Source organism: Trachypithecus francoisi, unplaced genomic scaffold (genome assembly GCF_009764315.1).
Source record: "Trachypithecus francoisi isolate TF-2019V2 unplaced genomic scaffold, Tfra_2.0 Lachesis_group16, whole genome shotgun sequence".
Lineage (NCBI taxonomy): Eukaryota > Metazoa > Chordata > Mammalia > Primates > Cercopithecidae > Trachypithecus > Trachypithecus francoisi.
Genome location: NW_022681461.1, coordinates 68,938,550 through 68,962,457, shown reverse-complemented (window position 1 = coordinate 68,962,457; position 23,908 = coordinate 68,938,550). Strand labels below are relative to the sequence as shown.

General features: G+C 43.1%; 1 protein-coding gene and 1 long non-coding RNA gene across 6 annotated transcripts in view; one reads left to right on the top strand and one right to left on the bottom strand.

Moving 5' to 3' along the window:
• The window catches only part of ASTN2 (astrotactin 2), a 1,009,693-nt gene that overhangs the window by 488,397 nt on the left and 497,388 nt on the right, over nt 1–23,908 (bottom strand). The gene's annotated exons all lie outside the window — the stretch shown is intronic.
• On the top strand, nt 3,419–9,078 carry LOC117098768. 3 transcript variants are annotated; one of them, XR_004443584.1, is made up of 4 exons: nt 3,419–3,516; nt 4,914–5,043; nt 7,024–7,150; nt 8,753–9,078. It is a non-coding gene; the product is annotated as an uncharacterized LOC117098768 (long non-coding RNA). The 3 variants fall into 3 exon arrangements; XR_004443582.1 differs by having other exon boundaries at nt 4,914–5,059; XR_004443583.1 differs by lacking the exon at nt 4,914–5,043.

The window sequence follows — 23,908 nt, the reverse complement described above, 5'->3', positions numbered from 1 at the left end:
CCCCAGACACTTTTCTCTTTCCCCTTTCCATGGACAGAAGACCCTTCTCTCATTCCACTCTTCCCAACCCCTATGGAATGCCAGGCATCTGGGCAGCCCTATGTTAAATACTGTTGCTCTAGTCTAATCTTTTAACGTAAAAGAAGAATGGTTTTCTTATGTGCCCCTCACTACCTATAGACTTTCAGCTTCTAGGAGACAGCTTCTGGACCTTGTTTTTGTTTTTGCTTTTTGGTTTGTTTGTTTTTGTACCTCAGAGTCTGGTATTTGGTGACTAGTCAGGGAGTGTGAGTTGAGATGGGTTGAAAGGGAAATGTCAGCCCATAATCAGAATATGGAGGGACAGACTTGAGGTAATTCAACCAGCAAAATACCGCAATTACTTTTGTGCCAACGTAATACCTTGAAGTTAGAGTTTTATATTATTATTATATCAATAAATATCATGAAATCCCCTTAAAATGTCTCTATTAAAATTTTTCTAGTTCATTTCCCTATGTAGTATTTGTCCATTTATTACCTTACAGTAACAATTGCTAACATTTATTGAACAACTGTTACATAATCTTTACTAGGAGCATTGCATTCATTTTCTCTTCTGACTCTCAGAACAACCCCTTCAGCTAGGACTATGATTCCCTTTAGGTAGATGATACACTAGGATTCAGAGGGCTTAAAGAATTGTAAAAGATCACTCAGGTACAAAGTGTGAAACGTGGATTAGGACCCATGGTGTGTGTTTACTGATTGTTTAGCCGGAATAGGTTGTAGAGTTTGTAGAGTCAGTAATGTGGGGAACCAGTTCCCTTTTCCCTGGCCTGCAGCAGCAGAGCTGGGTAGTGAATTTCTCTCACTGCAGCTTAGAAGGCTGTGCCTCAGGCTGTCCTCAGAAGCCAGGACACCTCAGTTTTCAGTATTGGCCCCGAGGCACATCAGAGAGTAAGAGACAACCCCTCAGGGAAGTGTCTGAGGCAGGCTCCAAGAAGTGACAGCTGGCTCAAATCCCAGATCCAGGAAAAGCTTCCGACCTCTGTTTCGGATCGTGCTGCACCTTCATCTGGAAAGGCAGACCTGCCTTCATGGGCTCCCCCATTGGTGTTAAGCATGGCTAAATGGTGGCTATATTTCACTCTAGAAGTGGCTGCATTTCAGGGGCAGAGTGTGATTAAGAAAGACGGATGGCGGGTAATATTCGTTACCAACACCTGTACTGTGCACAGGGATCTATTTGGCAGATAGGGGCTATGTAAGAGCAAGATCATTACCATTTGAGCTAGAAAACAAAATGTGGTGGAGGTGGTGAAGGACGGGTGGAAATGGGAGGGAACGGAGGATGACAGAAGGTGGAAGGTAAGACACCGCAGGAAAATCCTATGCTGCACAACGTGGGTCCTGAGCCCCCTGGGCCTCAAATTCCCCCCAGTAAGATGCTGATAGCCTTAGAGGTCCTGTCTTGCTCACTACTGAAGGCTGCAGGAGGCATCATTTGGAGGCAAATATACCCAACAGTAAGACTAGGTCAGCTCTCAAGAATAGCCAGAACTGAGTTATTAGCTGAGGGCAGATAGCCTCACCCCTCACATTTTCGGAGGCAGGATCTCTGGCTCTGGAATCTCAAACCTGAAGCATAACGGCTTGCAGGGCAAGGCGTGCAGGTGAAAAGAAATGATACAGGCTATGGATTTGGATGGGTCATGGTCCTACTTCTTCCACATATTCTCTAGGTTAACAAATTTGAATCAACATTTTCAGAAAAGGGAAGAAAGATAAAAGGAGCTTGGATACAACTAACATAGACTTTAGGGTTAAACAGATAAGGGCAGGTTTTAGTTCTGCCACTTGTTTGCTCTGTAAGCCCAGGTGAGTTGCAGTTTTTCTCTGAGTCAGCCTTTTCCTTATCTGTAAAATGAGGAGAAAAGACCCACCTCACTGAGTTACTGTGAGTATCAAATGGAGTAAAAATTTACAAATTCTTAGCACAGAGCCTGCCAGATAATTGACTCAATAAATGGAGGCCATCACTTCCAGCCTCTTCCTCACTATAAAAACATGATGGTCACCACCACCATCATTAGCCTGGATCAAGAAAGCTTTCTATTTTTATTCTGGCTGTTTCCTTTCTCAAAAGGCTCTCACAGAGCCAAAGGAGAGGCTTGTTCTGTGTGGTTCCAGAGGGAAGACAAAGTTAACTGGCATAAACTACAGAGAGAGGTGGGGAAAGAACAGGGTGAGAATTAGCCCACATTTGACACTTCCTTTTCATTGTTCAGAGCAGCCACTATTTTCTGTTTGAGAAGTTGTATATGCAGAGTTGCATATCATGTGCATATACCATGTGTGACATTATAATGTACGTGTGTATAATATGTACATTCTACATTATGACATACACATGCATGAAGTAGATTCAGTTGACCTGTGTGAAGTGACGGGCTACCTACTTGTACATCTGGGTGAAGTGCATTTCCTGATGAGGACACAGAAAAGGCAAAGGCCCTGAAGCAAAACTAAGCATGGAGTGCTAGAAGGACAACAAACAGGCAAGGGACTGGAGTGAGATGGTGGTAGGAAATGGTAAAAGTAGGCAGGGGTCAGATGAGAAAGGACTTCATAGGTGGTGGGGAGGACACTGGATTCATTCTAAGTGTGCTAAAAGAGCCATGGCAGGGAGGCATTTGGGCAGGAGGTGAAATGATCTGATTTTTGTTTTAAATTGATAATTCCAGATATTGTGCAGAGGTGGAGAATGGAGTGTGTTGGAGATGGGTAAGAGGAGAAATAGAGGCCAGTGAAGAGCTCACCATCTACCAAGGTCAGGGATGATGATGGCTTGGACTAGGAGAATGATTGAGTGTGTTGAGACATATTTGAAAAAGTGCTGCATTTTCAAGTCGGAGCTGACAGGATATGCTGATGGTTTGACTGTGGGTGTGAGAGACAGAACTAGTCAAGGATAACTCCAAGTGTTTTGGCCTGAGTAACAGGATGTGTGTTGGTTCAACTTCCAGTGTAGGGCAGACTGTGGGAGAAACAGGTTGAGGGAATAATGAGTTCCATGTCAGACGTTTGAGATGTCCATTAGCCATCCAAATGGAGGCATTTACGACGAGGTTGGGGTTGGAGCTATTGGCATTTAAAATCTCAGCACTGAATGAAATCAACTGGGGAGTGAGAGGGCTGAGGATTTCACCTTGGTATCTTCTAGAACGTAGAGGTCAGAAAGAAGGGAGGATCCAGCAGGGAGAGTGAGCTGCCTGTGAGGCAAGCAGAAAACCAGGAAAGAGTGTTGTCTTTGAAGCCAAATTAAAAACAAACAAACAAAAAGATTTCTAACAGGAAGCAGTGACCAGCTATTTTATATGAGATAAAGCATTCAGCAAATGGAAACTGAGAATTTGTCACTGGATTTGGCCAGATGGAGGTCACTGGGAACATCAACAACAAGATTTTATAATATTCCTGGGAGACAGGGGAAGGATGAGAGTCCAGTGGAAGGGGAATCAAGGCAGAAAGAAGGTGAGGAATTGAAGATGGTGCAAACATTTGGTCCAATAGCTGGAACAAAATAGGCATGACCCAGTTGAGGGAAGAAATTGTAGGAGTAAAGCCCACCATGATGAAAGGAATGTCTAGGACCTGAATACAAGTGCAGTTCAAATTTTGTGGGGCCTGAGCTAATGCAATTTGAAGAGTCCCCTTTAAGAAAAAAGAATACAAAGTTATGTATTCAAAAATTAGGCATAGAATTGAATATTTATTTAGTATGAGAAGAGAAATCATAACAAATCAACAACACTTTAAAGATACGTGTATCTTTTTTCTGAAAACTTTTAAAGCTAAGATTTCTTAATCTCTGCAAGATTTGCATTTTGGGTCAGATAATCCTTTGTAGGGGACTGTCCCATGCATGATAGGATTTAGCAGCATCCCTGTCATCTACCCACTACGTGCCAGTAGCACTTCCCAAATTATGACAACCAAAAATGTCTCCAGACATTGCCCACCACTACCTTAAAAACCATTGCTTTAGGTTACTTACTTGACATGCTTACATACAAATGTTCCTGATTATAACCCCCATCTTTAACATTCTACAACCCTCAGTAACCTTCAGTACTGTCCGGGGCTGGGAAGTGGAGGATCCTGAAGCCGAGGCTTCTGGTAAATCCATCTTTGCCTGAGTTGAGGGACTGGACTCAAACAGACACAGGAAGAGTGCCCATCATAAAAGAATAAAAAGCAGAAAAGAAGGGTGTGGATGCCAGTAGTTAAAAGACTTGATTCTTCACATTACTTACATATTCTCAGTGCAATAAAAAGCCACAGTATCTGTTAAGAGGGTGACAGTGGGAGGCTGGTTAGAGTTCTGCATGGAGAGAAGAGATGAAATAGTCATTCTGCAAAGTAAGAGTGAGCACACTGGGATTCTTATGAATCCTACTAGAAGTAGGGTAGAGCAAGACCAGTCTGAGCAGCTCAAAGATGGCTTGAGCACTTCATAAAGCAGTATGTGCCTCATCACCAGACGTACCTGCCTTATAACAGGTTTTCAAGTAGCAATGGAAAGTCAGACCGAAGGATCCTACTAGTCCTTCTTCTTCTGTGCATCTGTGTTTTTTATAGCAAAGCAACCTGATGCCCTTGAGTATATCAGACAAAATTACTCCATAGCATCTTTATTCTCAAGCGAGTAAGATCCATCCCATGAAATAATGATCCTGATGGCTAAGAGTGCATGCCCAGGGTAAGGGCTTTCCATGCTTTATCTTATTTAATCATACTCACAGCATGGGAAGAAGGTTTAAGTAAGATCAAGACATGTATCCATTGACGCACAGCTGGTAAAAATTACATTACCCAAATTGAGGAACATTCTATAAAATGCCTGACCAGTTTTACTTAAAACTCTCAAGGTTATGACAAACAAATGAAGAGTGAAAAACTGTCTCTGGCCAGAAAAACTAAGAAGACATGAAAAGTAAAAGTAATTATAGTATCATGGATTGGACTCTGAAACAGAAGAGGATATTAGTGGAAAAACTGGTAAAATTCAAATAAGGTCTGGAGTTTAATTAATTATACAGCACCAATGCTAGTTTCTTAGTTTTTACAACTGTATCATGGTAAAGTAAGATGTTAACTTTAAAAGAAAATAGGTGGTTTATGCGCAGCGGCTCATGCCTGTAATCCCAGCACTTTGGGAGGCTGAGGCGGGCGGATCACGAGGTCAGGAGATCGAGACCATCCTGGCTAACACGGTGAAACCCCATCTCTACTAAAAACACAAAAAAATTAGCTGGGCGTGGTGGTGGGTGCCCGTAGTCCGGGAGGCTGAGGAAGGAGAAGGCGTGAACCCGGGAGGCGGAGCTTGCAGTGGGCCAAGATTGTGCCACTGCACTCCAGCCTGGGCTACAGAGTGAGATTCCATCTCCAAAAAAAAAAAAAAAAAAAAAAAAAAACCTCTCTGTATTATCTCTGTAATTTTTCTATAACTCTAAAATTAGCTTAAAAAAAAAAAAAACTTGCCTAGAAACAGTAACAATGACAAGTGTGTGACTAACTCCCTGGCATTCTAACTCCAGGAAGCTTTGCTCCTCTGTGATGGGTCAGGGCACTGGAATCTGCAGTTTATTCTCCTCTATTCAATGTGACTGTATCTAAGGTCTCTGCTTTCTGCTTTTACACCTACATGTGTCCTCCAGCTGCAAGGCAGCCTGGCACAGTGGAAAGAGATTGCTTTGAATCCATGCAAACATTGGCTGAACCTTAGTTCCCCTATTACTTAACTGTGAGTGTGGAGAAACCACTTTCTGTCTCAAACTTTTGGCTTCTTGCAACTGTACCATGCAACCCATAATATCTCTTTCCTAGGCTTAGAGTCAGATTCCAACCAGAAAGTGAGAAAAGCAAAGCAGTTGGCACCCAGTAGGTGCTCAGAAAACACAAGGTCCGCCTTCTTCCTTCTCAGTGCTAAGAACTGGGAGCTCACCCAGCCTCTCTCTTTCTGACAAGAACTTCTCATGTTTAATTTATAGGCTGGTTTAGGTAGTTGAATTTTAAATAATTCATAGCCTTGCTGTTAATATTTGTAGTTGTTGAATTCCTTTAATAAAACATTTAGGGATTTCTTCCCCCTGAAGTGTATTTCATCCGGAGAATGATTTGTTTTCTGAAATCTGGGACTCGGCTGCCCTTTCTTTATTTTCTTTCTGCATCTAATCCTGTTTATTGCTGTGGCAGAGGTAAGAGATGCAAGCCTGGGTTTTGCTTGGCATGGGCATGCAGGCAGGGATATCAATTCATCTGTGGGCTTGTGAGGTGGGTTCACTTTAGTGGGGGTGCCGTGGCAGTGAAGAACATCAACTTCATACTGTATTAGAGCTAGGTTTGAACTCAGGCCTGCACTTCCTTCTTTCTTGCTGTGAGATCTCATCCAGGTAATTATTTTTATTATTATTTTGAGATGGAGTTTCATGATCCACCCACCTCAGCCTCCCAAACTGCTGGCATTACAGGCATGAGCTACCACCCCTGGACTCATCCAGGTAAGTTAACATTTCTGAGTCTTTGGTTTCTCATATGCAAAATGAGAATGAGAACAAACTCAGTTTACTTTCCCTGACATACCTCTGGATTTTAAAATTCTGCTTATATCCATGAAGCCTGCTTTTTCTAATCTCGCTCAGCCTCAACCCCCACTTCGTGCATTTGATGTGGCAAATAGACTCCCTCATTAATTCCGTTTTCTCATCACCTTGGCTTGAGCCATTTCCACAACAACTCCAGGCTCTTTCCTGATTCCCACGAAACCCCGCTGGCTTTGTCATTTCTTGGTACCCTTGGGTTTGAGGGAAGGCGGAGGATGATTTGGGCATGCTGCAGCCTTTTCTAAAAGGAGGCTCCAGCTCCCTCTTGAAGACGCAGGGGGATCTGAAACGCAAGGCAAGCTTCACAGGTGCCAACTGTATTGTTCAAAGAATATACTCCCTTTTATAGCACTTATATTTCATTCTCTACTGCCAGAATGGAGACACATGCTGGGTTTCTGCATTCGTAATTGGGGAAGAACAGATGGGAGAGACGCAGTTGGAAGTAATACTGTCATTAAAGTAATCTATACTGCTCATAACTCTCAGGCGTGTGCGAGAAGGTGAGTGGAGCCACGTGGACCAAGTTCCTTTCTATTCAGTCCTCATGGAAATTCTGGGGTGGCACATGACTTTGGTAGAATCAGAAAATTCACATTCACTTATGGTATACCTCTGTGGGTATATTTCTAGCTCCAGGGCCCCAGAGATGAGAAAAGGAACAGATTGGTGGTAGTTTCCTTAGGTAAGGGGTGGAGTAGGCATTCTAGATAGAGAGAACAGCATAGGCAAAGATGTGGAGCCTGGAAGTATGAACTGTTTTAATTAATAGAAAGTAGAGAAGCTGAGCTGGTCTCATTAGGGAAGGAGCAGAGGATACGACTAGAAGAACGCTTGCTATGGGGACGAGGTTCTTGAATACTAGGAAAGAAGCTGAAGGAGAGTTGCTGTGGCATGGTAGAGCACAGGGCTGCAATCAGGTTCAGTGCAGGCTGTTACTAACTAGCTATGTGAACATGGGAAAGACACTTGCCTTTTCTGGGCCCCAGTGCTTCATCTGTAAAATGGGAATAGAATAAATGGTCTAAATAAAACTTCAGTGGCTTGAAGAACAACAGCTCTGCACTTCAGGAGAATGCATGTAATTCCTGAGTCTTTTGGTCATGTAAATCAATTCTAAGCTGAGCATATCCCAGTCCTTGTTGATTGAGTAATAATAACAGCATTGGTAACATCATAGAGTGACCCTTTGCTGAGGTCCTACTCTGTGCCAGACACTATAAAGTGTGTTTTTGACAATCTCAATCTCAGTCTGCACAAGGTGGTCCTGAGAAGCCCACTGTGCAGATCTTCGCATCTGAGGCTCAGAGAGGGAAAAGGATAGGAATTTACGCCACCCAACCCCAGGTGGCGGGACCAAGAATTATGTCAGATGTTACTGGCAGCTGCCACAGCACTAACGGCACCTCGTAAGGCAGAGCACTCTGAAGAGGTTTACTGTTCGCCGGCTAATTGAATCCTTCCCACTGTACCTCACAATGGATCCTGGGATCCCCATTTTGTAGATGAGCACACTAAGGCTCTGTGAGAAGCAATCACCAGCTCAAAGTCATAAAACCAGTAAGTGCTGAAGCTGAGCTCTAGCCTCAGATCTGCCTGGTACCCAACCTCCAGATGCTGCCTGCCTTAGGATCCTTCAGCCTTCAAATTCACACATGAGGAGCCCAGGATTAGGGGCAGCTCCACAAGTCCCTTCCCCCAAAATGTGAGATGTTCTTTGTAAACTTTTCTTAGGGGTGCCCCATTTTGACAGAACACATCGCCCTCTCTTGCCCTGGGGAGCAGTCCCCATTAAGATATGTCAATGCCATTGAATACAAGGCAAATATCTGGGCTGATACCTTAACATCTCTGTAGCAGTGACTCTAGACTCCCTAAAAGACCAAAAAGTTCTCATGGCCATGGCCATGGACAAACTTCTTGATGAAGAGACTTTTGCAGACCAGCACGTCAGCACAAGGTCTCAAAGTTGACTTTTCACTGTTTACTCCTGAGGAGGTATGACATAATGAATACTATATATTTGGCCTCTGCCTCAAGTTCCTGACATAGAGCTCCTAAAACCTTTGTAATGTCCTGACTGATAAGAGCATATTTTGTTTTAGTGAGGTGATTCTTGGTGGGCTCCTGATAGCTTCAGAATGGGAGCTCGTCACCGGAAAGAGCATGCCATGATTAGAAACTTGGAACTTTCAGCCTCAACTCTCCATTATCTGGGAAGAGAAGAGGAGCTGGAGAGTAAGTCACATCAATTGTGGCTACATGATGAAGCCTCCATAAAAATCCTTAAGCTGCAGGGTCTGAAGAGTTTGAGTTGGTAAATACATCCATGTGCCTGGAGAGTGGTGCATCCCAATTGCACGGGGACAGAAGCTCCTGCACTTGAGTTTTTCTGGACCTCACCCTATGTACTTCTTCATTTGTCTGTTCATGTGCATCCTTTAGAATAAACCAGTAAAATCAAAGTAAATGCTTCCCTGAGTTTTGTGAGCTGTCCTAACAAATTATTGAATCGGGATGGGGAGTGAGGTGGAAAGGGGGTTGGAGTGGGGTTGTGGGCACCCCTGAATTTGTAGCCAAGTCAGAGGGAACTGTGAGGATACTTGCGTCAGGTGTCTGAAGTGAAGGCAGTCTTCCGGGACTGAGCTTTCAAACCCACAGGGAGTTTTTGTCAGAATTGAATTAAATTGCAGAACACTTGGCTGGTGTCCAGAGAGTTAGAGAACTTGGTGTGGGGAAAATCACCCCTACATTTGGTGTTGGAAGTGCGGTGAGTCGAGATACAGGTTTTTCTCTAGAACATAGCCTTATTTCCACACGTTGGGGTTTCATGTTGTTGTCTGTGCCTGACCATGAATGGTCCACCATCAATGAAAAGTGTCCAGCTGTCAAAGCAAGATTACATCTCTTCAGACACGCAAAGTCTTGTGGTAGGAAGGCTGGGAGAGAGAGTGAAAATTCACAGAGTAGCAACTTTGTCCACTGCAGCCCTACAAGGTGAGTACTATATGACTGTTTCCATTTTACAGGTGAGGAAAATAAGTTCAGAAAGGTGTAAACAGCTTGCCCAAGATCAGTGTTAAGTGATAGAGGCAACATTTTAAATTCAGGTCTTTGGCTATCTGACACCAACACCTGGACCGTTTGGCCTACGTTCCGTTTCCTCCTATAGCAGAAAGATATGGGCCAGATGTGGTGGCTAATGTGCCAAGGCGGGCAGATCGCTTGAGCTCAGGAGTTTGAGACCAGCAACAAAGTGAGACCCCATCTCTACAAAAAATACTAAAATTAACTAGGCGTGGTGGTGTGTGCCTGTGGTCCCAGCTACTTGGGAGGCTGAGATTGCTTGAGCCTGGGGGGCAGAGGTTGCAGTGAGCCAAGATGTTGCCACTGAACTCCAGTCTGGGTGACAGGGTGAGATCCAGTCTCAAAAAACAAACAAACAAACAAACAAACAAATCAAAACCAATACTAATGTAGAGTTGGTCTTCCCTTTCTCACTTCTATCCCCATCTTTCCCATTGATCCAAGATTCTATAAGAGTTTAAGAAATGTTATTGTTTTAGCCATTGGGGCTGGAAAAAATCTCTATGGAGACTTTTTTTTTCTCCTCTCATTATTTTGCTCAAGTGACAGGGAAGTTTTTTTTTTTTTTTGAGACGGAGTCTCGCTCTGTCGCCCAGGCTGGAGTGCAGTGGCCGGATCTCAGCTCACTGCCAGCTCCGCCTCCCAGGTTCACGCCATTCTCCTGCCTCAGCCTCCGGAGTCGCTGGGACTACAGGCGCCCGCCACCTCGCCACCTCGCCCGGCTAGTTTTTTTTTTGTATTTTTTTAGTAGAGACGGGATTCACCGTGTTAGCCAGGATGGTCTCAATCTCCTGACCTCGTGATCCACCCGTCTCGGCCTCCCAAAGTGCTGGGATTACAGGCTTGAGCCACCGCGCCCGGCCGACAGGGAAGTCTTGTGGGCCCCTGTGGATTGCAAAGACCCCAGTCATATTCATCACATTCTTACTGCACACAGTCTTTGCGCATGCTGTTCCTTCTGCCTGAAACGCTTTTTCTCACCTCCTTTCCCTTTACTCCTGCTCATCCTTTAAATGTTAGATCAACTGTGACCTTCTCAAAAAAGCTGTCCAACCCCCTCCATAGGTCCCTTGATCCAAGAGAACTCTCATAACATTTACTACTTTCCTCCCTGGCACATAGCTCAGTTTGCAAGTAGTAATAATTGGTGAGTTTTTGGATTAATGTCAGCCCCTCCTACTAGACCATAAGCTCTAAGAGGGCAGGGACTATGTCTACTTGGATCATGATTGAGCCCCCTGTTCCATGCACAGGCCTTAGATTACTGTAGATGACCCATCAGTGTTTATTGAGTGAATAAATGAATGCATTAAAGTATAGGATGTGAAAACTTTTGGATCTGGAAACAATAGAATTTCTGAACTTGTGTCTTAAAGAGGCATAGCTTTTTCCTCGTGACTTGTTAGAAATGCAGAATCCCAGGCCTCATCCCAAACCCTCTAAATAAGAATCTGCAATTTGCCATGGTCTGGTCCCCAGATGATTCCTTTGTGCATTAATGACTTATAAACCCTGCAGAGGAGAAAAAGGTTGAATGGAAAGGTGAAGTAGCCTGTGTTAATTAATTAATTGATCATGTAATTGGTTAATTACAAAAGTTTGTAAAATTCTTCTGAGTACCTTCTATGGATCTGGTACTGTGTTAGGCCCTGGGACTCTGCATGAACATGAGAGATATGGTACTAGCCCCAAGATAGTGCCTGATATGGTTTGGCTATGTCACCACCCAAATCTCAACTTGAATTGTATCTCCCAGAATTCCCATCTGTTGTGGGAGGGACCCAGGAGGAGGTAATTGAATCATAAGGGCCGGTCTTTCCCATGCTATTCTCCTGATAGTGAGTAAGTCTCACGAGATCTAATGGGCTTATCAAGGGTTTCTGCTTTTGATTCTTCCTCATTTTCTTTTGCTGCCACCATGTAAGAAGTGCCTTTCACCTCTTGTCATGATTCTGAGGCTTCCCCAGTCATGTGGAACTCTAAGTCCAATTAAACCTCTTTTTTTTTTCCCAGCCTTGGGTATGTCTTTATCAGTAGCATATATAGGGACTGATACACTGCCCCATACCTGCATGAATGGGCAAAGCACCCAGAGCTAGCAGAGTAGAGGGAGGGGCTGCTCATTGCCCAGGAAGCAGGGAGGGCTTTCTGCAGGTGACTGGCAGTGGAGGGCAGAGGGGGTAGCCTCATAGACAATGGAACTTCTTGTTCCATGTCACAGGCTTGAGGCTGGGGGACAGAGTGAGCAGGTTGTTGTAATAATGCAGGCTAGAAATGTAAACAGGTCACCATTCTCTCTCCCTGAGCTCTTCCCTGAATTATCATGCCAGTCTGAAAAACCTGCCTAAAAAACTCTCTATGAATCAGATAATGGCCAGATTCCATAGGCTTCTTTCATACATTTTTTCATATTTTTTTGTTTACATTCTGCCTCTAAATGTCAATCTTCTACCTTCTTTGCTCTACGTTTTCCCTCCTTTCCATTGTTTGCCTTTCTAGTGTCCCTCTGGCATCTCCATTACATGGACTATTATGCAGCTATTAGAAATGATGTTTACAAAGATTGTGTAATAAACATGGAACATGCTTAGGTTTAGTAGGAAGCTGGCACAAAATTGTATGGACATATGATTACAGTCTTATATATATATAAGTCTGTATAGTTAACAAAATTTTAAAAAGCAAACTCCAGAACGAGTCAAACAGTATTTATGTTTGCCTGGGGTTTAAAAAATATATTTATTTAAGATGTCTCTATTTTCTATTTTTTTATGAGTAGGGATTTCTTTTTATATGAGAAAATGAATAAAAACTACAAATTTAAAACTGGTGCTATTTATTCATTGTATCATTTTGGGCATTTTTTAGAACTTCCCTGAGCCTCAGTTTTCTCATCTCTAAAAGGGAGCTGAGAGCGTGCCTCCCACAGAGGATGTGTTGCGATTGTGTTCATCAAGTGTGTGGCACAGAGCCTGGCATGAGAGTAAAACCCAATCCCACAGCAGTAATTGTCATGTGAGGTATCAGTTCCCAGCTTAACTGATCGGTATAGATTGAATCAAAGAACAGGCCGGGTGCAGTGGCTCACGCCTGTAATCCCAGCACTTTGGGAGGCTGAGGCGGGTGGATCACCTGAGGTCAGAAGTTTAAGACCAGTCTGGCTAACATGGTGAAACCCCGTCTCTACTAAAAATACTAAAATTAGCCGGGCGTGGTGGCGGGTGCCTGTAATCCCAGCTACTCGGGAAGCTGAGGCGAGAGTATCGCTGGAACCCGGGAGGCAGAGGTTGCAGTGAGCCAAGATTGTGCCACTGCACTCCAGTATGGGCAACAGAGCAAGACTCCGTCTCAAAAACAATAACAACAACAACAAAAAACAAGTTTGATGTGGTAGGGATGAAGGTGGAGGGCAGGGAGCTACTCATTTGGAAGTCTTGATTTTGTGATTATGTTTGCCCCTAATTGGCTGTGTGACTTTGGCAATTCTTCCCATCTCTGGGCTTTTGTCTCTCCAAATGTAGAAGAGAAATGGAGCCTCAATGACCAACATTACTTCCTGTTACGTGTCTAAAAGATAATACCTCAATTCCCTGGAAAATCACACTGTGATAGTTTTAACAATCCTAAATATTCTACTGGACAAATGCTGCAACCTCTTTCTAATGTCCCCTAACTCCCTGAGGTTTACTGACCTATGAAGTTTTCATTCTTGCTTCTTAAAAACAACCAGGTCCCTCCTCCTCTGTTGACCATGGAACAATTCTTGGTTGTGTCAGTTGTTTACAAAAACATCATTTTTTAGCCGGGAGCAGTAGCTCACACCGGTAATCAGCACTTTAGGAGGCTGAGGCAGGTGGATTGCTTGAGCCCAGGAGTTTGAGACCAGGCCTGGACTACATGAAAACCCCATCTCTACTAAAAATACAAAAATTAGCCAAGCCTGGTGCTGTGCATCTACAGTCCCAGCCTCTTTGGAAGCTGAGGTGGGAGGATTGCTTGAGCCAAGGAGGCAAGGGCTGCAGTGAGCTGAGATTACACCACTGCACTCCAGCCTGGGTGACAGAGCAAGACCCTGTCTCAAAAAATAAATAAATAAATAAATAAACAAATAAATAAATAAATAAAGTCATTTTTAAAATTAGGAATTAGAGTGTGGTGGTCATCAGTTCATGGCTGGCAGAAACACCTCTTGCTCTTTGCAATTTGGTTCTTGTAATGGACAAGCCTTGTTTCAAATGCTGCCTCCTTGGTATTCTTCTGTTACAATGGAACAGTGGAAATGGCGGCTGGATCAGATGCTCTCTAAAGATGCTCTGAGCTCCAAAAGTTTTCCTCCTGGACAGCAGCAGTTTCCCTGGATGGAGGACCTTTTTCCTGAGCACGTGGCTCCGTCTCAGAAGCAGCCCCTCTCCCTGGTTCCCCCAGTAGAGCTTCCAGGCTCAGATGAGTAAGGCCAGCTGGCTTTGCTCTACATAGAGGCTCTAAATAATTTTAGTGGCTTAAAAGCAGAAGAGTGGTTCTCCAGCTCCAGTAAGAGGCAGAATTAACAGGGAATAACTTAAAGGGAACAGCATGAAAGAGGCCAATGGAAAGATATAAATAAAATGAAGCATGGGAGCAACCAACTTTCAGGGTCTCTCAAAAAAAATAATCCTAGGTCAGGATCCCACCTGTCTACTGCAAGCTCCCTTCTTCTTGCTCACTATGCCTTCTTGCCTTAATAGTATAAAGAAAAATGCTTTACCATGATTTAGGTATTATGCTAAGCTCTTGACCATATATGCATCATTTTACCCTCAGCTAGAATGTTGTCTCCATGAGGGCTGGGGGATTTTGTTTGGTTTGTTCACTGTTTCATCCCATTTTCTAGAACAATACCAGGACCCTTGTATGTGTTCACTGAGTATTTGGTGAAATGATGAATGATGACTTGCTGAGATCACTATGATTACTAACTCCATTTTACAGATGAATACACTGGAGCTCCTAGAGGTTAAGTTACCTGCTCAAGATAATGTAGCTAGTAGGAGCAAAGCCAGGATTCAAGTCTATCTGATCTTAAAGCCTGCTTTATTTTAGAATGTGTGCTCACAGGAAATACCCATCTGTTTTAGTCCATTCTGACATTGTTACAAAGAAATACCTGAGACTGAGTAATCTATAAAGAAAAGAGGTTGAACTGGCTCACAGTTCTGCAGGCTGTACAGGAAGTATGGCTGCATCTGCTTTTGGGGAGGCCTCAGGGAGCTTCTACTCATGGTTGAAGGCAAAGTGGGAGCATATATCTGACATGGTAGGAGCAGGACCATGACAGAAATGGGGGAGGCACCACACAGTTTTAAATAACCAGATCTCACAAGAATTCACTATCATGATGACAGCATCAAGGGGGATGCTCTTAAACCATGAAAAACAGCCTCCAGAATCCAATCACTTTCCAGCGGGCCTGCACGAGTCTGTTCTCACACTGCTATAAGGAACTACCTGGCCGGGTGTTGTGGCTCACGCCTGTAATCCCAGCACTTTGGGAGGCTGAGGCAGGCGGATCATGAGGTCAGGAGATCGAGACCATCCTGGCTAACACAGTGAAACCTCGTTTCTACTAAAAATACAAAAAATTAGCTGGGTGTGGTGGCAGACACCTGTAGTCCCAGCTACTCGGGAGGCTGAGGCAGGAGAATGGCGTGAACCCAGGAGGCGGAGCTTGCAGTGAGCCAAGATTGGGCCACTGCACTCTAGCCTGGGCAACAGAGCGAGACTCTGTCTCAAAAAGAAAACAAAACAAAAACAAAAACAAGAAACAACTCCCCAAAACTGGGTAATTTATAAACAAGAGGTTTAATTGACTCGCAGTTCTGCATGGCTGGAGAGGCCTCAGCAAACTTACAATTGTGTCTGAAGGGGAAGCAGGCAACTTCTTCACAAGGTGTCAGAAAAGACACAGTGAGAAAAGAAGGAGGAACTTGCCAAACACTTATCAGATCTTGTGAGAACTCACTCACCATTATGAGAACTGCATGGGGGAAACCACCCCCGTTATCCAATAACCTTCCACCAGGTCCCTCCCTTGACACATAGGGATTATGGGAATTAAAATTCAAGATGAGATTCGGGTGGGGACACAGTCAAACCATATCAGGGCCCCACCTCCAGCACTGGATATTACAACTGAACATGAGATTTGGGTGGTAATACAAATCCAAACCTTATCACCATCTCTCTACTTCTTTATTCACATCTCCTTCCTCTCTCATAGAAGTTCCTCTGGCCTAGAACCTTTTCCTTCCAGAAGTCTTTCCTTACTGCTTCCTTTGACGGTAGGACTCCTCTTGGAATGACATGGCTACAACCTTCCTATCCATTACTAAGTCAAAAGCTATCTTTCCCTGGAAGGGCACTTGTTTTCTTCCCTAAGCTCTGCCTGACTACTTTATACCTGGAATTATTATTGTTCATAAACATGTGTACCCATAACAAATTATAAGCTTTTCAAGAAAGGCCCTGTGTTTGGTTATGATTAATTTTATATATTGCTACAATGCCTAATTCATAATAAGTTTTTAATCATTTTTTTCAATGATGGTTCATTTAAGCCTTGGAATCATAGATTCAGGGGGGAAATTTAGGTGTTTCTATCAAAATATCAAATATTTTTACATTTTAACATATAATTCCATTTGAAGATACTTAAAAATACTCAAACCTAATCACAAAAATGCATGCACATGTCTCTGTATCGTTGCATTGTTTGTAATAGTAAAAACATGCGATAATGTAAAAGTCCATTATTGGCTGGTGGTGAAATGAATCATGATACATCTGTGCTATGGAATATTAATGAGCTGTGAAAAAGAATATTGTAGATCTGGATGGATTGATATGGAGACATCTTTAAAACTTTGTATTAGTAGAAAAAGCAAGTTTCAAAAAAACATTCAGTGTGATCCCAATTGGGTTAAAATTTACCTATGTAAATTCATGTCAACAGTTCTGGGGGCAAGCATATCAAACTGCTAAGAAATATGTACTTTGGGATGGGCTGGAAGTTTGGAGAATGAAAGAGATTTCTGCCTTTTTACTCCAAAAATGCTTCTTAAAAAATGGTGGCTTAAAACAATAGATTCCCAGGACATGAAAATTGGAAGGGACCTTATGGGGCAGAGGTGGTGCAGAACCTGCCACAGGCAGTGTTAGATTCTTTGCATGTATTTCTCACCTACACTTCATAACAAACTCTAAGAGGTAAGGTTCAACAATGCCACTTTACAAATAAGGACATTAAGGTTTGGACTCAAACAAAGCTTGTCTAATTCTCAACCTTGTCCCCTTCTTTCCAAGGGTATAACAGTAAAATTCTAACCAAAATTTTATTTTGGGTATAGGATTTTGAGACCTGTTCCGACTCAGCCAGAAGTCTGGAAACCCTTCCTGTGCTGTCTCTTCTAATCACTTCTGACATCTGGAGGTTATCACCACAGCCAGCCAATTTGTTCACTGAAGGACAGAAGCATTGCATTCTGTTTCTTTGCCTCCAGGTTTGGGTTGATCATGGTACCAGATGCTCCTTAACCCTACAATGAGATAGTCACTCCTGGAGGGGCCAGGTCAGCTATTACACAGCTTCTCTTGATGCCCTTGTCTTTACAGTTGTCCTAGAAAAACCAGACTTCTGCCTGAGGTAGAATGGTTCCATTTGAGGTTATGAGAAAAGGTGAGTGAGGAGTAGATAGCTATACAAAACTGTTGTGTGATATGACTCGGTGTTCTCTGATGAGGCTTGGTAGAGACGTATATCAACTTTCCTCAGCTTTCACCCCTGGAGATGGAGATTTCTTTAGGGCCTCAGATGAGTGGTTGTTCTGCATTAGGGTTAGGGAAATATCAAAAAGAACTGGAGGGTGGAAATCAAGAATTCAACTTGGAATCTTTACATCTCAGACTTGGAAGAAAGCTCAGCAGAGGAGACTTAATCCAACTTCTGACCCATGCAAAGGGTCTCTCTGGGGTGTCCACACAGAGCATGCTTTGCTCCAGTGCCAGGGAACTCACCACTTGAGTGTTGAGCAGGTCTTACTAAGAGAAGGCACTTGCTGATGGTTTCTACATCTGCCTCCCCAGAAACCATCTCCCATGCGCTGTGGAGCAGGGTCCTGAGGTGAAGGCTCTGGAAGCTTCTCCTCTTGTTCCTGAAAAGGGGTCCCAATCCAGAACCCGAGAGAGGGTTCTTGGATCTTGCACAAGAAAGAATTTAAGGTGAATCCGTAGAGCAAAGTGAAAGCAAGTTTATTAGGAAAGTAAAGGAATAAAAAATGACTACTCCAGGCTAGGCACAGTGGCTCACGCCTGTAATCCCAGCACTTTGGGAGACCAGGAGGATCACCTGAGGTCAGGAGTTCGAAACCAGCCTGGCCAACATGGTGAAATCCTATTTCTACTAAAAATACAAATAAATAAATAAATTAGCCAAATGTGGTGGCATGCTCCTATAATCCCAGCTACTCAAGTGGCTGAGGCAGGAGACTCACTTGAACCCGGGAGGCAGAGGTTGCAGTGAGTGGAGATCGTGCCACTGAACTCCAGCCTGGGTGACAGAGCAAGAGTTTATCTCAAAAAAAAAAAAAAAAGAGTGCCTACTCCATTGGCAGCAGTGGCATGGGCTGCTCAGCTGCTTATACGTATTGTTACTTCTTGATTATATGCTAAACAAAGAGTAGGTCATTCATGAGTTTTCCAGGAAAGGGGCAGGCAATTCCCAGAACAGAGGGTTGGTCCCCTTTTTAGACCATATAAGGTAACTTTCTGATGTTGCCATGGCATTTGTGAACAGTCATGGTGCTGGTGTGAGTGCCTCTTCAGAGGCTAATTCATTATAGTTAGCATATAACGAGCAGAGAGGACCACCAGAGGTCACTTTTGTGGCCATCTTTGTTTTGGTGGAATTTGGCTAGCTTCTTTATTGCAACTTATTTTATCAGCAAGGTCTTTATGTATCTTGTGCCCACCTCCTGTCTCTTCCTGTGACTAAGAATGCCTTAAACTCCTGGGAATGCAGCCCAGTAGGTCTCAGCCTTATTTTACCTAGCCCCTACTCAAGATGAAGTCACTCTGGTTAAAATCCTCTAACAATGACTAGTATATGACTTCCAAACAAGTTACTCTTGCCACGTAGGAGATCTGAGCTGAGAGAACCCTTAGAATCAAATCCCTCATTTTACAGATGGGAAAAATGAGGTCCAGAGAGCCAATATTTTCTTAGTATCTAAGTCTCTTGGCCCTCAGTTCAATACTAAAAATACAACCATATTTGCTTATATAAAAAAAATCATTTTCTCTCTCACAGTTAACAACATACCAGATATTTTAGTACACTCTGCTCAGAGCTACAGCCCCTGCTTAGTCATTACCACCACCACCACTACCATCATCATATTAATAATTATTCAGAGTCTCCTACCTGCTAGTCATTCTATTAAGTGTTTTACATTGAATGAAACCTCTTGAGAACCTTATGAGGAGGAGTGAGGAGTCTCCCAGTTAGAGAAGGAATGCCCACCTACCATGACAGTCATCTTTCAAGTAGCTTTGTCATGGGGCAGAAGATGAGTTTCTTCCTGCTAGATTTCATCATCTGGGGCTTGTAGTCTCAGAACAACAGACAAGTCAGGCTCCTTTTCCAGTGCCTGGAAGGACTTGCAGATGTATGTGTGTACACACATACTCACATGTACTCATACAGGCTCTCTGCTACACAGATACAATAAAGGAAGCTTGGGAAGGGCTCTGGAAGCTGCTCTCTTATCAGGCATTTTCTGCAGTTCCCAAGTACTTCTTCCAGCTTATCAGATGAATCTAAATAGAAACCCTGCTGCTCCTCTTTGTCTAGGTGTGGGGGGTGGGGGGATGAACATATTGTAGGCCATAAATAATAATTTAAAAAATTATTAAGAAAAATCAAGCTTCCTGATGTTCAGCTTAGACCATATGTACCTCACCTTCCTTGAAACATCCCTGTCCTGCCCTCTATATGCAAGGAGATACACAACACAACACACACACACACACACACACACACACACACACGCATACGCACACATGCACATATGCACACAGGGATGCTCATACATTCAAAACCATCCAGTATTCCTTCACTGTATGTAGGGTAAAGCTGAAACACTGTAGCCTGAACATATGACCCTTTATGATTTAAATCACATCCTTTCTTCTGAAACTTTCTTCCTCTGCTCGTTATCATGCTCCATCCAAACTGGTCTACTGTGCATGCCATCTCATCCTGGCCTCCCAGGAAGCTCTTTCTTAGGTGGTGCTCCTGCATGTAATGTCATTCCCTATATTATCACCAAGACCAAGTTCAAATACTACAGTGTCCAAGAAACCATCAATGATGTCTCTGTATCAACCATCAATGAAGCTCTGTACAAGCTTCCTGCTGTAAATGACCTCTCTCTCATCAGAGCTCTTAAAACCATTTTCAAAACTGCTTCAAAAACATATTGATCTCAATAATTTATGCAGATCCTTTAATTGTTCCCACACCTCTGCCACTGCAAGTTAGAGCTTTCTTTTTGGTGCATAGATCTCTTTGGTGCTATATCTTCTATAGCCTTGCCAGCTTCATCTGCTCTTGTAGAAACTTCTCTGTTCTTTCCTCCTTCTTTTTGGTCCCTGCCTTCATGTTATCGAGTTCCATTTCAACCTCTTTCCCTTGATAAAACACATGTATGTAATTTTGGCATTGCTATTGTTTTTCATTGGCGTTACCAGAGATGTGTGACCAATGCTCATAATAATACATCCAGCCATGCTGACAATAATTTAAATATGGCATTTAATTACTGAGCTCCAGGCACTATCTTATCCTTATGTACTTTGCTTCATTTAAGTCTTTTCCAGAATCGCGAGCCGGTAACTCTTTTAAAACTCCTATTTTACAGATGAGAAAACTGATACTTAAATAAGTTAACTCAAAGATCATCCACAGAGTGACACAGTTGAGATTTGAACTCATATGTAGCTGACTCCAAAACCCAAGTTCTTAATCACTTTATCAGAAAATTACCAAGAGGCATTTAATTAGTTGCATGCAATTAAATATATACGAGGGAGAGGGCCATCAGGAGATTATTTAGAAATAAAAACAAAACAGGATGTATAAAAACAAAGATAAAAGCAAGAACAGTTGAACAGAGTCTGAGAACAATGAATCATGGTTTACAAGTTTTAGTAAAATGAATTAGCTGGAATATAGCAAAGAAGTCAGCTGAGACATCTATCCTTGAGAAGGCTGAGGAGGAGTATCAAAGAAATCCATTTTCATTGTAGATTGTAGAAAATCTGAGCGTTTCACTGAGGAATGTATGTGAAAGGGTATCTCTGTCTCCTTCTATCCGTACCTCTGCTTTTATTGGGGTGGTCTCCACCACCTCCCTCATCAGAACCTCTCCCTAGGGTGCATGACTTCTTATCTCCCAAAAGACTGGTTTCTACTGTGAAAGGAGATCATGCATGTGGAGACCTTAGCAGGTGAGACAGTCTCATGGCCATCCTGAAATAAATGTAGAGCTATGATAAACTTTACAATCACGGGGTGTCTTGTTTTCATATATTTATCATTACTAACAGGAAGCTGGTGGGTTTTGCTTTCCTGGCTTTTGCTGGTGTTCAGATTCCTTCTTTAACCAGCTCTGATAACTCCCTTTCGTAACAGCACACGCATAAATATTCATACAATTCACTGCTTTGGATTGATTGGCTCAACTATGAGAATTGTCTTGGCCACAGTGAATTAGAGTTACAACAGAAGTCTGTACTAGGTGGTTCTCCTTTCGACACTTGCGGACTCCCAGGGAATGGTAGCTGGACTCTATTAGGCTCTAAACTCTCTTGTGCCTGAGTGCCAGCTCCCTCTCTAAACATAAGCATCTTGGGGCTGGAGGTGGGGGGATCTTTTCTGATACATCTTTCTTTCCCATGTAATGCCTACCCCAGGATCATACTCACAGAAGTGTTCTTGGAATATGTGAGTAAGTGACTGAAAACTCCATTGTACTGCCCTGTTGCTGCATAAAACCGGTGGCCAATGCTGACAGCTCCCCGTGGTGTTTTTCTTCCCTTTGGGAAATCACACCAATTTAGCTTTGGCTACTCTTCTCTCTGCATACCCTTTCATGTGTGTGCAGCAATCCACAGTATCTCCTCCTTGCTTTCAACTTGCTAGAGACCAGCCTTTCTCATGACACTCCACAGCCCGACTCAGCTTCCCTCCCTGTTGCTATCCCTGGTCTCCCAACTGCCTCCCTCTTCCAAATTTTGCAAAAACAATGACCATTTACTGAATACCTACTACCTGGCAGATGCCATATGTGAAAAACCTTTCTAGATCCTCATAACAGCCCCCAGGATAGGTCTACCAGCATCTATTTCACACATGAGAAAACTGAGGCACAGAGAAGGAACTTTGGAAGCCTTAGAGAAACAGCTAAATTGCCGATCAGCTGTGACTGACACCAAAGTCCAGCAGTTTAACCATTACAGTATAATATATCTTTAAATAGAAACACCAATTACATATTTCAGATATTCTAAAAAAAATTCCACATATAGATTTGAAGACTAATGGGCAGTCATACACCCCTGAGCTCATGTTTACTCAGAAATCTTTGTCATAACAGTTCTTCCTCCTCTAACCTTGTACATACTTCCAGTTTCTGCAGCAGATACTCAAGCCTACCACACGCAAGGGAGATTGCTGGGCACTGCTTTGGAGCAAAGTGTAATATGATATAAATCATATACTCTATGAGTTTACAAAAGAACAGAGAAATGAAGGGAAATGAAGAAAAGAAAACTATATTAAAAGAATTGACTATTGGAAAATGCTTAGAGAGGCAAAGACTTGAAGAGGTAGAAAGGAATTTGTCAGGTATGGGGTTAAGAAAAAAAAAGAAGAAAAAAAAGGATGTTTATCTAGCTGACCTATAAGTTTAACACTGTATTGAGTGCATTCATAGCAACAGTGGCCATTTTTAAGCATCTATTTTGTATTATGAGCTTTTTATGCATTTTTCTTTCCTTTTTTTTTTTGAGACGGTGTCTTGCTCTGTCGCCCAGGCTGGAGTGCTGTGGCATGATCTTGGCTCGCTGCAAGCTCCGCCTCCAGGGTTCACCCCATTCTCCTGTCTCAGCCTCCTGGGTAGCTGGGACTACAGGCACCCACCACCACGCCCGGCTAATTTTTGTATTTTTAGTAGAGACAGGGTTTCACCATGTTAGCCAGGATGGTCTCGATCTCCTGACCTCATGATCCACTCGCCTCAGCCTCCCAAAGTTCTAGGATTACAGATGTGAGCCACCACACCTGGCCTTTATGCATTTTTCATCCCTTCACAAGAAGTGAATAAAATAGGAATTCTGACATCTATTTTACAAAGGAAGACACTGGAAGAACAGAGAGGTGAAAAAATCACCTAAGGGTACACAGCTATTACATGGCAGAATCAAAATAAAAATCCAGGCCTGTCTTGGCCTGCATTTCCGACATTCCTCACATACGCCTCTTCACCTTCCAGTGGGATCTGGCATTTTATCTCCATTTACAGGTAAAGAGGAAGTGGCAGAATGTCAGTGTTGGAAAGGACCTGGGAACTAGAATGCTTGTTTGAGGGAAACAAAGAAGGCTGTATGCAGATGTGCTGGACCTGGAAGGACTAACAGGATTTAGCACACAGACACTAAAAGCATTCTTGAGAGAAAGGTCTTTATGAGCAGAGGAGGAAGTGTGGCAGATGCAGGACGAAAAGAAGAAGCCACTGACCAGTGTGGCGGCATTCTTAGGCTGCTGGAAGCCGACATGGCTGGAATCCTGAGTCAGGCCTAGCTACAATGCTTTCCTTTGGTATAGATTATTTGCTTTGAATCAAGGGTATTGACGCTGCAGAGTCAATTCTGCAGGAAGAGAACCCTAAGAAGAGGCACTGAGACTTTTTTTGGGAGATCCTAAAAAAGCCAGTTCACCTGCTCCAACCACTAGGCACATTTGCTCCCAAACATTGACTCTGCGCAGCATCTTGGAGTATTTTGCACATATCTCTCCCAAACCCAGAGAAATAAAGTCCATGGTGCCTTTGGGAAACAAAATAGCACTTGTTCCCCACTAT